The sequence below is a fragment of the Thunnus thynnus genome, chromosome 24 (genome assembly GCF_963924715.1).
Source record: "Thunnus thynnus chromosome 24, fThuThy2.1, whole genome shotgun sequence".
NCBI classification, from domain to species: Eukaryota; Metazoa; Chordata; class Actinopteri; order Scombriformes; family Scombridae; genus Thunnus; species Thunnus thynnus.
The window spans coordinates 4,240,070-4,256,124 of record NC_089540.1 but is presented as its reverse complement, the minus strand read 5'-3'; the positions used below and the strand labels follow the sequence as shown (position 1 = coordinate 4,256,124).

Sequence of the window (16,055 nt, the reverse complement as noted above, 5' to 3'; positions counted from 1 at the left end):
TGGATATAGTTAGGCACATATACATCGCCATAAATCAATGCAAGTACCTGTACCTCATCTGTGTCACATACACATACATTAACCAGGACAGACTTTAACACAAACAGGACATTTCATGTCTATGATACAGTAATCATGTAGGCTACAGTAACTTTTTGACTCAGAACCTGGGAAGACAGGTGTGACCTTACACTACTTATCAAGTATTGAAAGACATAGAAACCTTCTCAATCACAAGCAAGCACCTGATCAAACAGGTCAGATGTTAGAGAGAAATTTATTTCTAAAAGACTTCAACCATTGATAGACAATTCATATTGGGAATGCAGTTTAATAAAAATTAAATAGTAAAAACATAAATAAGCAATAAATACATGTATATAACAATTAATAAACAATCTTTAAAAAATTATTTCTTTTTGCTTGCTGCCCGGCTTTCTGCTCCTGTGGAACTGCCTGCATGTTTGGGTGAACATGACTACATCTAGACAGTAAACCGCTACAGATCTAGTCATGCTCACTAGAAGTATAGATAGATAGATAGATAGATAGATAGATAGACAGATGAAAATATATGCGTACATATATATATATATATATACACACACACACACACACACACATATATATACACATGTATACATATATATATACACATATACATATATATATATATATATATACATATATATATATGTGTTAATTTATTGCAATATTCTTTTTTTGTTCTGGCTAATTTAAATCTAACTGCCTGACTGTAAATAATTGTATACAACTGTAAAATATAGGACTCAATACATAGGTATATTATATAAAATTACATAACCTACATTTTTGTAATATTACACACACACACACACACACACATATATATTATATATATACACACATATAAATGTGTATATACACACACATATATATATATACACATATACATATATATATGTGTGTGTGTGTGTGTGTGTGTGTGTAATATTACAAAAATGTAGGTTATGTAATTTTTTGGTTTTGTTGTGAATATGCATAATACACTGTTGCTTTCAAGAATGAGTTGCCTGGGTTGAATTTCACACAATTTTATTCAGAATTTATTTACTAGCTTTTCAAACAATGCTAAGTATCTCTGCTCTTTCTGACACTGCCCTTTCCCTCTCCTCTCGCTAGTGCCTCTCTCTCTCTTTCCTCTTCCCTCTCAGCCTGTTCCTTCATGAATTCAAGAAGAGCCTCACTCTCCCAGGGCCTCTTCCTACGTTGGCCCTGGCTGACCCTGGCTTCTTCTGCAGAAGGGGCAGAAGCCGGTGTGCTGACTGTGCCACCTGTAGTGGCAGTCAGGTTTGCTGCAACAACCAGGGGTGGACTAATTGAGTGCTGCCCCTGGAGTGCAGCATCCATGAGACTGTACCAATGCCAGGTGGCAGCAGTCACACTACCGGCCTCTACCTCTTTGCCTGTTGGTGGGTCCCTAAGCTCCAGAAAATTAGTTAGTACACTGTGAATCTCAATGTTAAAATGTATTCACAATCCCAAAGTGCACTTAATTTCAAGGGCCACTGCATCTTTGTTACCTTGTACTTGTATTTAAATTGTTCTACTTCTTTTTGGCATGTTTGGCAGTTGTTGCCAGGCCAGAAGTGGTGACAAAGTCCCTGGGAAAAACAAAAACATAAACAAAGAGTGACACACTGCCACTTCTATAAGATAATAATCATTATGAATGGACACTAGACATACAGGAAATGATACAAGCACTCAAAATCAATACTCTTTCCCATCCAGACTGAAGAATTCTGCCTGCTCGTAAAAACCCTCTCATTGGCAGCCCTCAACTCAATGAGGGCCCGGGTTTCCTCAGTTGTCCCTTGATTAAAATATTGTTCATACGTTAGTCTTGGGCACACAGTGCTACAGTCCATCGCTTCACATAAAAACATCACAAAAACATAAAAGAATTTTGACTGTACATTTGAAATTAGGAACAAGGTGACTTAAGAGTTTAAGTGCTTAAGTGCTTGTACATAGTACAACGTTAAAGTTAAATAAATATATACGTTAAAAAGTTATAAACCTTAGCTTTGATTGCCCTCAACCGAACCGATTTGCCGTGGAAAAACAACAGATTCAGACTGAGACCAAAGATTCCCCATTAAATATACCCAAAACGAGTTATATACCGTATTTAACCTATACATGGACATCAGAGCCAGCGGCAAATTTCAAAATGACTTGCCGAGATAAGGCTGTTCTCAGTGGGGTACCATGAGCTCTGACCGCCCGGTCAACTTGATAGCTGACGAAGCATGCTGGCTAACTTACAACTAGCTTACATCACTCACATATCCGAAAACGTCGGAGCTAATTTTCAAGTCGGCTCTATCTCGATGAATCGACCACAGATTTTAAGTATAAACGATTAACCTCTCGCCTAAAAATGGTAAAACTACATTCCGAGACACAACTTTAGTATTTCGAAAATTATGACTTACAGTCGTATGTTTTGATTTCCTCCGCCATTGCCGCCGATGTGTGAGAAATGCATTCTGGGATACCTGGCTGTAAAAAGTATGGATGTATACTAGAAGGGCCTTTCTCAACGCAAAGAATGGACTTGTGTCTTTGGGGAGAATGTTCTTGCTAGTCGTTCTTGGAAGAATGAACCATGGAGGTACAATAAGAGCTCTTATAATACATCCATGGAATGAACTCGCAAGGTCACGAGCACACAGACAGCTCTGTTGACAGTTTGAGACGATGCGTTCTTCCTGGTATTGCGCAATACCTCCCAGCACAGAGGCCGCCTGTAGTCCTCCAAAATAACAGCTGGGCTTTATGGCCCATAACAATTGATGCCGTACAATTTGCTAAACTCAGCTGATTACTCCACAACTGAACACTAGCAAAGTAATGTCTATTTATAATAATAAAGTAACGACAGTCCCCTTTCACACTACTTGTTTTTTTTCCTAAAGTGCTTTAAAGTTTCACGAGCCCCGAATTTTCTGTACATCACGAGCCAACAGCGGGAAAAACCCCGGTAGAGCCTGTTGTTCGCGATTCACGTTTTATTTAACGACGAATAAATATAGGTAAAACAGCTGCAGATAAAAGATGAACCGGGCATTGTTAGCGGCTACCGTCGGTATACTTTACCGGGAAGCAGAAGAGGAGGCTGCTGAGCCGAGGAGGCGAATTCAAATGAGAAGAGCCAGGATGAGGGGGAGAATGGAAAGGCATTTTGCTATCTTAGCGTTTCTCTCCGGCTACGTAAGTTATCTTATAAAGTTTTCCCAAAGCTGCACTTAATTTAAAAATTAATAATGGAAAATAAACACAGTAAATACAGTAGATAGAAATATTTATGTATAAAACATGAATAACAGGATTCCCCCAGCGTAACAGTGACGCTACAGGCCCACCACCTTCATTCATGAAATTTCCAACCATTCGGTTTTACAATTGGATCACATCAGTCAAGATTATCATTCGATACTGTTATTGGTGCCCAACTTGTGCTGAAATACTGGGAGAGAAAACCTGAATGAATAGGACAGGATGGAACAGACATTTTCATAATAGAGGCAATACAAGGGAATAATGGAGTACATGATCATGTGTAATGAGAGCCTGAGAAAAGAACAATAAATATTAATACATTTTAATTAATACCTTTACTAATACATTACATATTAAATTAAATAATACATAAATTAATAAATACTATTAGAATGTTAATTGATCATGATAAGTAATTAAAAAAAAAAAAAAACTCCCTCTAAGAGGTTTGCACAAATAAACAAACATGTGCCTATCCTCTGCGCATTATTCTCTGAGGCTGACCTGAAACCAGCCTTTAGGCTCTCCAGGGACATCATCAATGTGCTGGTGCAGATGTTGCCTCGGCAAAAGCCACATGGATGGAGCCATGAAATTGAGGTGGCCGTCTGTCTGTACTGGCTTGGATGTGGCACCTCATACAGAGTAACGGCAGATATCATTTCCCCAAGCTGGAAGAGATGGAGGAGGTAGGGGAAGGCTTTGCTCATCTGGCAGAATACAGAGTAAATTGTTTATTACATTTGTTACTTTCCATTCCTGAACTTCCCTTGGAATCACTGAAGTTTCTATCCATCTATTTGAAACACTACATACATTTTATGTTACCTGTATTTTAATCATCAGGCCAAGTTGAAGCATGCTTCAACAAGCACCATGCCAAGGCCAGGAGCGTCATTGAGCGTACTTTGGCATACTTAAAACCCGCTGGCGAGCCATTTTTTTGAGAGCTTTTGAAATTCCGCCCCCAAAGTCATAGCAGCATGCTGCATCCTCCACAACCTCTGTCTGTCAACCGGCGACATCTTGGAGGAGGAGGAGGAACGTCATGAGGAGGATGAAGAAGGTCAAGGGAACGTTCCTGATGATGATCAGGAGCTCTCAGGAAATAACCCGCGTGCCAGACTTGATGCACAGGTGTCTGCCCCTCGAGAGCTGTCTGCATGTCTGAGGAAGCATGATTATAACGAAGGTGGTAAACCCAGAGGAAAAATGTCCAGTAACATTGTAAAATGAAAATGTTATTGTTACAATCATTATTATATCATCATTATGATAGTTAAGTTGTTATCTGATGTAAAATTGTTATCAATATTGTTTTGTTTCTTGAATAATTAAAAATTATTGTGTATATGGTTAAATGTCCAGTGACACTGTAAAATGAAAATGTTATTGTTACAATCATTTTTATAATCATTGTTATATTAGTTAAACTGTTGTCTGATGTAATTGTTATCAATATGGTTTTGTTGGTGAATAATTAAAAATGACTGTGTACATGGTTAACTATTTTGTTTTTTTTTTTAAATATGCCCTTCATAGAATGGCATTGACAACGGAAAAAAACGCCTCTATTTATCATAGTTATGAAGAAGCATTCCAAATGCTTTGGTGTCTCACATCAAGTCTCAATAACATATACCTTACCTGCATGTTACCACTTTTTGTACAACTGTGTAATTATCTACCATACAGACTGAAACTCAACTTCTAAAATATTTACTAACACAAGAAATGAACAAACAATGACTGGAACATTAAATTAAAATTATATACATGTTTATCTACAATTTATCTACAAGTCTCTCAAAGAGACTGAGATGGCAGCAGTCACCCCACCCGCCTCCACCCCTTTCCCTGTTGGAGGATCCACAAGTTCCTAAAAGTAACGTATTAATGAATGAATATTTGTTTCCAGCTTGACTTGTTTGAGCTGATGCATAACAGAAGTTAGTATATATGTAGTTTAGTTTACAATTTTAGCACATCTGTTTATTATTTGTCCTTACCCATTGCATCTGTATAGTAAGTAAGTTTTCTCCACTAGTCAAAATAGTTGCATATTGAAAAGCAGATACAGTGGTAGATTACCTTGTATTTCTCCTTTAGATTTTACCATTTCTTCATGGCCTGTTTGGCTGTGATAGCCAAGCCTGACTTGTTCACAAATACTCTGGACAAAGCAAAAAAAAAAAAAAAGAGACAACTTAAACATCATATTACTGTGAATAACACACAAGCTGAGGGAGACTATTGATAATGATGAAGTTATGGTATGACAATGCAGAAATTCAGTATAAAGGCAGTATTGCACTTTGGTGTGCAGGGTAGTACATATATGCAGGGAACAGTCGAGTGACAGTTTTACAAATAAGTTATTATTGTTAATGTTAGTAGTAGTATTATTAGTAATGGTGTTTAAGTTGATAACTACATCATAATTGTCACATGTGCTATTTCTTTTGCCTGTCACTAGTACTTTACACCGTTTGATATTGTGCTACAGCCCACTTTAAGTCATATATATTAACCAGATTACAATTTACACAACTTCTTTGATTCCTAGTTTTATAATATTTGCTTTCTGAACTTTATAGTATCGATTTGTTTTTCTTTTTTGATGCATCAAAATTCTCTTAGAGGCTGGCAACTTTGACACAACTGAACACACTCATCAACCACCCTGGCTTGCAGAGACACAAAAGGCGTACTCACTCCCATCCGTTTTTGGGGGAATTCCTCTCACCATTCGATTAGCGATCTGGTTTCCTCAGATGTCCCTTGATTTAAGTAAAAATTGTTACAACATTACTCAGAATGTAATGACAGAATAACAGTGGTACCAAAATTAAAAATGAATTAAAATTAAAATTAAATATATTCAAATTTTATCAGAAGTGACTTTAGTGATGAAATACCATGCGAAAATTAAAAAATACTTACCGCTGTTCGCCTCTCTCTCTGCCGCTTTCTTGCTGCCCTTGGATGTCGAAAGGAATGCTGGGATATACAAGTTAACAACCGATGCATCCTCGTTAATAGGGGCGTGTCAAGAACACTTCCGGGGATTTTAACCGTTTTGGCGAAATGCGAACTTGTGTATTGGGACAGTACTTGGGCTGCGACTGATGACGTTTCACAAGAACAGAGAGGAATGCATATTGAGAAAGGCCCTAAAGCTGGATAGGGCGCCGCCCCTCAGCCTTGCAGCCAATTTTTCCCAGTGGCCACTCGCAGTATTGCAGCGAAAAATCCCCCTGCGGCCCAAAAAGGATTTTCCCCATAGACCACCATTGTAAAAGAGAAAAACTGTTGACAGGACCCCTCGAACTGCAAACAACGTCAATTATGACTCTTTCTGTTATGAACTTTTGATCCATGGAGGTTTTATGCTTGTAAAACTTTCCTCGAGCTGAGAAAAGCGATTTAAAAATCCGTGACGTCATCACAATGTAAATCTTATGGGCCGGGCGGGAGCTCGCGGGCGGGGCCAGTGGGGGAAACATTACAGCGCACATTCAGTGGGCCGCACAACGTGGAAGCAAACCCGGAAGCTAGAAACTTTTTTGGCGTATGCGCCAGGCGAGCAATTCCTGCAGTGACAAATCCAACTCTAAATGTCCAAGTGGTGTTGCCGTACTTAGCTGTCCAAGATGGTAGACCTGCTCGCAGGTCGGGCAGCGACAATTATCAGTGTTGAATTCAGACGCGTGATGCATTGTTTATGTTTTCATATTGGGTTAACTTATGTTAGGTGAGATAACGTTAATGAGTCAGACAGATCATTATACACCATGTCTATGTCAGCACTGAAAACAAGTATAGTAATATAATTATTATTTTAATTTTGGTGAAAGCCAGGACAATTTGGTACTGAATGTTGAAAACCAGGACATTTTAGGGTTTTACAGATATACGTCGGGACTCGGGACACCCAACTCGAAACCAGGACGTCTGGTCACCATATACTAATTTGCCCGGGAAAATGTTAACTTAACCTACTGTGCATACTGGCCGAATGAGCTTAAGTTACCCTTAATTATAAAGTTGGAAGCGGCAAAGTGCATTTCACTTCGCTCCATCCTGGAAAGACTGAGGTGAAATACACCGTTAGAAATGTAATCTCTCAAAAGTTGATAATACTCGAAAGCTTTCATTTTTGTGGATGTACGTACTGTTGTGACATCAGGTACCGAGCAGTGACAGAAACTGTTAAACTCAAGTCTAATGTTGTTTGTCCAAATGGAGTTGCCGTACGTAGCTGTCAAAGTTTACGTGCATGCGCAGTGTAGATCGAGCAGTGATGCGCATGCGTGATGCAAATCGGGTAGCGACAATTCCTACAGGACTGAACGGGCGCCATTTTCAGTCCGGTATCCAGCTCTTATGATACATCCAAGTCCACACAAGTCACCTCCCGATGCATCCCCGATGGAACGGGCAGAGCAAGTTCACATCCGGGCATTTGGACTGTACTTGGCTGGATGCGGACTTTGAATTGGAACAGTACTTGGGCTGCGACTGATGACGTTTCACAAGTACAGACAAGAACGCAGATTGAGACTGTATACAAATATCGACGTAGTTACCGTGACGTTGCACGTTGGTTTCTGAAGAGCGGTTTTGAAGCTCAAAGTGAGCCGCTCCGGCCGTCGCCATCTTGGCAGTGCGTGACTCTGCCTAACTCCCAGCCAATCAAAAATGGGCAAAGAGGTGGGCCGAATGGCTGAAACAAGCCACTTAGCGGCTGGCGGACCTGTCACTCAGAGCAGCCATGTCCTTCATTATGCATAACTTTACGGTTTAATAAAATTTAAACGGGTGAGTTATAACCCGCCCCCCCTCTCCGTACAGTTGTCATGAAAGGAGAAATAAGCTATAGAGACCAAAACCGTTTTTTGTACCAGGCTGTAAACATATTTATTTCTGCTGTAAAGTTGGGCATTTTAACATGGGGGTCTATGGGGATTGACTCGCTTTTGGAGCCAGCCTCAAATGGCCATTTAAGGAACTGCCGTTTTTGGCACTTCCGCATTGGCTTCATTTTTCAGCCCCGGATGTTTGTTTTAGAATTGTGTGTGTGTGTGTGTGTGTGTGTGTGTGTGTGTGTGTGTGTGTTAGGACAACAACAGTATAGATTTTATACATTCGATACTTGCATGGGCCAACCTCATTGAATTGTTCCATGTAGGCTATGGCTGTGTTTGAAATCACATACTGACGTACTGCCTACTACATACTCAATCAGTATGTACTGCATACTGCCTACTTAATGATCGAATAAGTATGCCATTACCAGCAGCCTTTTTTCAAGAAATACTCAACTCAGGTGCAACTTCTCATTTTCTACATTTTATTATGATTATTATTATTATGATGATGATGATGGTGATGGTGGTGGTGATGATGATGATTATTATTATCTTAGTATTACTTTAGTATTGTGATTATTCTTCATGTATTTTTTTCCTTAATATGCAGAATCAAGTCAATAGATGATTAATATGATGATGGTGGTGATGATGATGATGATGATTATTTTAGCATTGTTTTAGAATTAATTTAGTATTATGATTACTCTTGATGTATTTTTTTCCTTAATATGCATATCAAGAAATACTAACCTCAGGTGCAACTTGTCATTTTCTACACAACTGAAACACTGAAACTAATTAATTAATTAATTATTTAATGTTTTATTATGATTATTATGATTATTATGATGATGGTGATAGTGGTGATGATGATTCTTATTATTATCTTAGTATTACTTTAGTATTATGATTATTCTTGATGTATTTTTTCCTTAATATGCAGAATCAAGTCAATAGATGATTAATATGATGGTAGTGATGATGATGATGATTATTTTAGCATTGTTTTAGCATTAATTTAGTATTATGATTACTCTTGATGTATTTCTTTCTGCTGTCTATATCCTGCTGCCAAATAATCTGGCCAGCCAGCTCTTCTTCTTCTTCTTGGGTTTTGTGTTTAACGCCATCATCCTGAGCTGGAGATCCTCCATCCTGATAACCAGGTTGGTCTCTCTCCGAGCCCACTCATCCTCCTTTTCCTGCAGCGCTTTTTGAAGAGAGGCCTTCTCTTCCTCTGCCTTCTTCAATGCAGCCACAAGATTTTGGTTTTCTTTTTGTTGCCGCTCTATCTCATCTGTGTAGATTTTTATAGAGGATATCTCAAATTCCGTGGCAGCATTTTCCATTTTGCAGCGTTCAGCTCTGACATCTTCCAGTTCAAGGCGGAGAGCCTGTTTGACTGCTCTATACTGAGCAGCCTGCTCTTCCTGGTCCTTCTGGAGCTCCTCTAAACTCTGCCTGCCATCTCCTGCCATCTCCTGCCATTCGTTTAGGTCCTGCCAAATCTGACTGCGAAAGGAATCGCTCAGATCAAGTTTGAGCTCGTGGATCTCCTCTATAAAAGGAGATCCACAAGCCTGCTCCAGCTGCTGTTTTAGCCCTTCGATGGTTTTGTCGGCTTCTGCAGCAGAGTCAGAGCTTTTGGTCTGAAGGTCCTTAAGCTGCATCTTCAGGTCAAAGACCTTCCTCTCGGCCGCTACATATCTGCAATAGGACAGATGTTCATGGAATTGAGACTCCTCCAGATTCAGTCTTAAAGCAGCATTCTCCCTCTCCAGATCAGGTCTGACTTGGTAAGAATGCCGAGAAGCTGCAAAGTCCCTGCTTTGCTGGGCTGTCATGTGTCTTATCTTTGGTCGAACAACTCTCTCGTTTTGTGTCGCTTCCATTTGTGTGGCTTCACAGTACCGTTTTGGTATGTAGAAACCAATATTCTGATCTAACCCGAAAACTAAGGGTCCAAAAATTGTGATGTCATTCTTTGATGTCCTTGACATCAAAGGCAAGAAAAGACATCAAAGGCATTTTTGGCATTCCATACACATCATAGAATGTGACATCATAGAATGTGATGTCATAGAATGTGATGTCATAAATTGGTCTATGTGTGCATTCTATTCAAGTTTTTTTTTCTAACTTCAGAATAAAATCATAAAATTTGAGTTTGCAGTAGGCTTTATGCTAAATTACCCATATGAAGGTCAACTGTACCAGATAACGGCATTAAAAAAGTTACAAAAGTTACTTTGACATAAATGATCCGTCTGGCTGTTTTATTCCTTTATTTGAATAAAATTCTTACCCAAATCAGAATCAGCTAATTATCCTAATGATAAATGATCATACATGAAATGAAGTTAAGTATTTATGTTGTGATGTTGTGCAGGGAACATATTCGTGTTCAGTGTTCAAAACTTTATATTGACTTAGCAGAAGCAACATACATAATCAAGAAAAGCTTCTGCCAGCTTCCCTCTGCTTATTGGTCTCAGTTCCTTCAGTTACGGGTGCTGAGGAAAAAAGTCAGGACGCCAAGTTATGGTGCCACATTAGCATTAACAGACAGAAGCAGCAAACTGTCTGGACATTTCCAAAGTTTTTGCAGGTTCTTTGGAAACTCATCACACTTGCAGCCCTCTTAAGTCCACGTTTCAGTAGTTTTACAGATGTAATTACAAATTTCTTAAAATGAAAAATGTGTAAGTACTTATTTTTATGATCTCTCAGTCTGGACAAAAGTGTATCCACCACTTTTCTTTTTTGGAAATATTTTAGAATGTGCTTCACAGAAAAGCTGTGTATCTTTTATTGACCTTCATCTAATGTTTGGCACATTAAAAAGTAACATCTTGGCTGTCAGTAGTCATTTGCTCTGCACTGTTGGCAGAAATTAGGTCCTTTTATATCCTGTAACTGTGCTGGAAATACTGAAAAAAAAGTGAGTATGTCAATTCATGGTGGCATTAACATGCAAGAGTTGGCTGGTCATATTATTTGGCAGCAGGATATAGACAGCAGAAAGAAATACATGAAGAGTAATCATAATACTAAATTAATGCTAAAACAATGCTAAAATAATCATCATCATCATTGCCATCATCATCACCACCACCATCATATTAATCATCTATTGACTTGATTCTGCATATTAAGGAAAAAAATACATCAAGAATAATCATAATACTAAAGTAATACTAAGATAATAATCATCATCATCATCATCACCATCATAATAATAATCATAATCATAATAACCATAATAATCATAATAAAACATTAAATTGTGATTTGTTTCAGTGTTTCAGTTGTGTAGAAAATGCCAAGTTGCACCTGAGTTGAGTATTTCTTGAAAAAAGGCTGCTGGTAAATGTCCAGACAGTTTGCTGCTTCTGTCTGTTAATGCTAATGTGGCACCATAACTTGGCGTCCTGACTTTTTTCCTCAGCACCCGTAACTGAAGGAACTGAGACCAATAAGCAGAGGGAAGCTGGCAGAAGCTTTTCTTGATTATGTATGTTGCTTCTGCTAAGTCAATATAAAGTTTTGAACACTGAACACGAATATGTTCCCTGCACAACATCATAACATAAATACTAACTTCATTTCATGTATGATCATTTATCATTAGGATAATTAGCTGATTCTGATTTGGGTAAGAATTTTATTCAAATAAAGGAATAAAACAGCCAGACGGATCATTTATGTCAAAGTAACTTTTGTAACTTTTTTAATGCTGTTCTCTGGTACAGTTGACCTTCATATGGGTAATTTAGCATAAAGCCTACTGCAAACTCATATTTTATGATTTTATTTTGAAGTTAGAAAAAAAAAACTTGAATAGAATGCACACATAGACCAATTGATGACATCACATTCTATGACATCACATTCTATGATGTCACATTCTATGATGTGTATGGAATGCCAAAAATGCCTTTGATGTCTTTTCTTGTCTTTGATGTCAAGGACATCAAAGAATGACATCACAATTTTTGGACCCTGAGTTTTCAAGTTAGATCAGAATATTGGTTTCTACATACCAAAACGGTACTGTGAAGCCACACAAATGGAAGCGACACAAAACGAGAGAGTTGTTCGACCAAAGATAAGACACATGACAGCCCAGCAAAGCAGGGACTTTGCAGCTTCTCGGCATTCTTACCAAGTCAGACCTGATCTGGAGAGGGAGAATGCTGCTTTAAGACTGAATCTGGAGGAGTCTCAATTCCATGAACATCTGTCCTATTGCAGATATGTAGCGGCCGAGAGGAAGGTCTTTGACCTGAAGATGCAGCTTAAGGACCTTCAGACCAAAAGCTCTGACTCTGCTGCAGAAGCCGACAAAACCATCGAAGGGCTAAAACAGCAGCTGGAGCAGGCTTGTGGATCTCCTTTTATAGAGGAGATCCACGAGCTCAAACTTGATCTGAGCGATTCCTTTCGCAGTCAGATTTGGCAGGACCTAAACGAATGGCAGGAGATGGCAGGAGATGGCAGGCAGAGTTCAGAGGAGCTCCAGAAGGACCAGGAAGAGCAGGCTGCTCAGTATAGAGCAGTCAAACAGGCTCTCCGCCTTGAACTGGAAGATGTCAGAGCTGAACGCTGCAGAATGGAAAATGCTGCCACGGAATTTGAGACATCCTCTATAAAAATCTACACAGATGAGATAGAGCGGCAACAAAAAGAAAACCAAAATCTTGTGGCTGCATTGAAGAAGGCAGAGGAAGAGAAGGCCTCTCTTCAAAAAGCGCTGCAGGAAAAGGAGGATGAGTGGGCTCGGAGAGAGACCAACCTGGTTATCAGGATGGAGGATCTCCAGCTCAGGATGATGGCCTTAAACACAAAACCCAAGAAGAAGAAGAAGAGCTGGCTGGCCAGATTATTTGGCAGCAGGATATAGACAGCAGAAAGAAATACATCAAGAGTAATCATAATACTAAATTAATGCTAAAACAATGCTAAAATAATCATCATCATCATCATCGCCATCATCACCATCATCATATTAATCATCTATTGACTTGATTCTGCATATTAAGGAAAAAAATACATCAAGAATAATCATAATACTAAAGTAATACTAAGATAATAATAAGAATCATCATCATCATCACCACTATCACCATTATCATAATCATAATAATCATAATAAAACATTAAACAATTAATTAATTAATTAGTTTCAGTGTTTCAGTTGTGTAGAAAATGACAAGTTGCACCTGAGTTGTGTATTTCTCATGTTTATGCTCTTTCTGTATAGATCTGACAAAAATAAATTCAAATATTTTATTGAATTTTTCATTTATTTCTTTTTTTTGGTCTAAACACTATTTTTCTTCTTTCTGACAATGTGTCCAGAGATATGAGAAACAAAGCAGGAGACATTTATTTCATCTCTATATATCTATTGGTACTTTACTTTTTAAATTTGATATTACATTGTTTTAGTAGTTACTGTAGTTGTGAGTTATTTTCCAGAATAAGATTTCACACATAGAGAAAGAATATATTATCAGACAATAAGGTGGGCATGTTAATGCTATTTACAACAAAATAGTTGCCTGTTTATGTTGTGTATGTTGATATAATACCCCTCTGGTTGCCAGTCAGCACAACAAACAAATCCAGAAGTAAACAGCAAACCATCAGAGACAGAAGGTAGTCAGAACACATACATGAAAATTAGACAGGAAACTGCAGCAACACCTGACAAACAACAGCAGGTAATCTGCCCATTATATACACAGGGACTAATGAGGTGATATGCAGCAGCTGAGCAGTCAGATGACTGGATCAGGTGACAACAGCTAGTGGGCATGTGAGGCAAGACAGGGGTCTGACATGACAGGAGATGGTGAGCACCCAAAAACACAGAGGAGCTGGAGGCAGAAGAGGCAGGAGAGGACCGAGGAGCAGCTGTCGCCATGACAGCACCGCCATCTGTACAGTTTCCAAGGTGGCAGCTTACAGAACATGAGAACACTTGTGACTTTTACATATGCACAGACTCCACCTGTAGAGCTGATAATGGTGACATGAACAAATTAGGGTGCAGGATTTGTCACATTTTAGTGTGTTTGATTTCACATTTATACACTTGGTAATATGAAAAGCGAGTGGTGAAGATGCTGTAACTCTGTCTGTTTATCACATTACTTTTAGTATGTATGCTTGTTAAAATGATTCATCTTTATTAACTTCTACACTTTGTGTGTGTTATTCTCATTTATATCCTATTCTATTACCTAGAGAACTAGTGCCAAGAGGCAGATATTCTTGTTGCTATGAGGCTGTTCATAGTTTTTCCATCATTTTTCATACTCCACAAAATGAATCTGCAGCAGCAGCAGTCATACCCCACAGTTCTTTTTTCCCCCCTTTACATTTTCTCAATTTTTCTTGTGCAGCGGTTTTACATTCCATTTGCTTTCCTTAATAACATCTCAGGCTGCTCATCTGCTCGAAAAGCCCAGAAGCAAGAGACCAAAAGGGAACTTTCTCACCGCCTCTTAACATCATTTTAAAATCAATACTAATTCCAGTGGATACAAAATTCATACACATCTGTAGTTGCATCAATGCGGCCTCGCTGAAAATGAGAAAGACAAAAACAGATAAACAGAAATCCCAAACCAATCCAATCATAATTTCCAGGAAGCTTCAGTTCCATTATTGGGAGCCCTGTATATTGCTGCAGCTGGCTGAATCAGCACTTTCTGGGTTATTTCTCATAAGGCTTGTGTAGTGAGCGTCAGGGACCTCGTAAATATCCCAGCTGCACAGCCAGAACAACACAAGTCTCACTTCGTTGCACAAAACATGAATGTAGATTCTTTCCATCAGGATTCTGCTCAGATTTTAATCAGCATGCCATTTGTAGAGAAGGTTTCTTTTGCAAAATGGATCATATTGTAACTGCAAGAGGCCTACAGGTAAAGAGCATGCTGACACGGGATGTTATCATCACTGAGGCAAAAAAAAAAAAGAATGTCCAGCAGTTCACTTCTGCATGACCTTTAGAAAATGAGATATTTCTTGTCCTGACACTTTCCATAACAGATTCCTTTCATGCCCCCCCCCCCCCCCCCCCCCCCCCCCATTCCCTTAAACCATGTCTCTCTCTCAGGATGAGAAATGGGAGATTCTTCTCAGACACATAAGAGAGCTGAGCCACTGACTGAACTCCCATACAGATTAAGTCAATGTTAGAGCAAGAGGGCAAAGTGCATTCAGTGCTGACAGAGGATTGAATAGAATACATACCAAAGTGCATCCTGGTTAAATCCCTTGATGGAGGGCATCTTAGGCAAAATAACAAAAGCTTTTGATCAGTGCGGGCTTAAAGGAAATCCATTACTGAGGGTAAAATATCTTTAGTTCAAGGCTGTTGTGTCCATGCATCGCTGTAAATGCAACTGTACTGCAGCACGTGTTCCTGTCGGTCAGTGTACGTGGGTAAAACATGGAGGAAAACCTATGTGGGGGATTGATGACGAAATGGCAGGCACACACACACACACACACACACACACACACACACACACACACACTTCTCTCACACCCGTTGCCAATTATTGACTTGACATGTTGGAAACTGTCCATGGTGCTGAAATGACTCGCCTCACGCTCGCCTGAGGATTTAACTCTTTCCTGTCGCCTGCATGGAAACTTGAACTCAAAGACCTGATTTCTATGTCAAATCCCTCAGCTTACAATGTCTGTGGTCATCTTACAAACAAACATTAAGATGTCAAGACAGCACTTTCTCTATTTGTGCTCAACAGACCACAGACCTTTGTGAATATAATAATGTAATTATAGCGATAATAATACCATATGGATTAAACA

General features: G+C 38.9%; 1 long non-coding RNA gene across 1 annotated transcript; it reads right to left on the bottom strand.

Annotated features, from left to right (window-relative positions):
• Window positions 1-4,051: 4,051 nt before the first annotated feature.
• LOC137177338 (uncharacterized) lies at window positions 4,052-7,913 on the bottom strand. The gene is made up of 4 exons (XR_010926074.1): window positions 6,274-7,913; window positions 6,046-6,110; window positions 5,422-5,503; window positions 4,052-4,497 (listed from the first exon to the last, which is right to left on the bottom strand). It is a non-coding gene; the product is annotated as an uncharacterized lncRNA (long non-coding RNA).
• Between the last annotated feature and the right edge of the window lie 8,142 nt (window positions 7,914-16,055).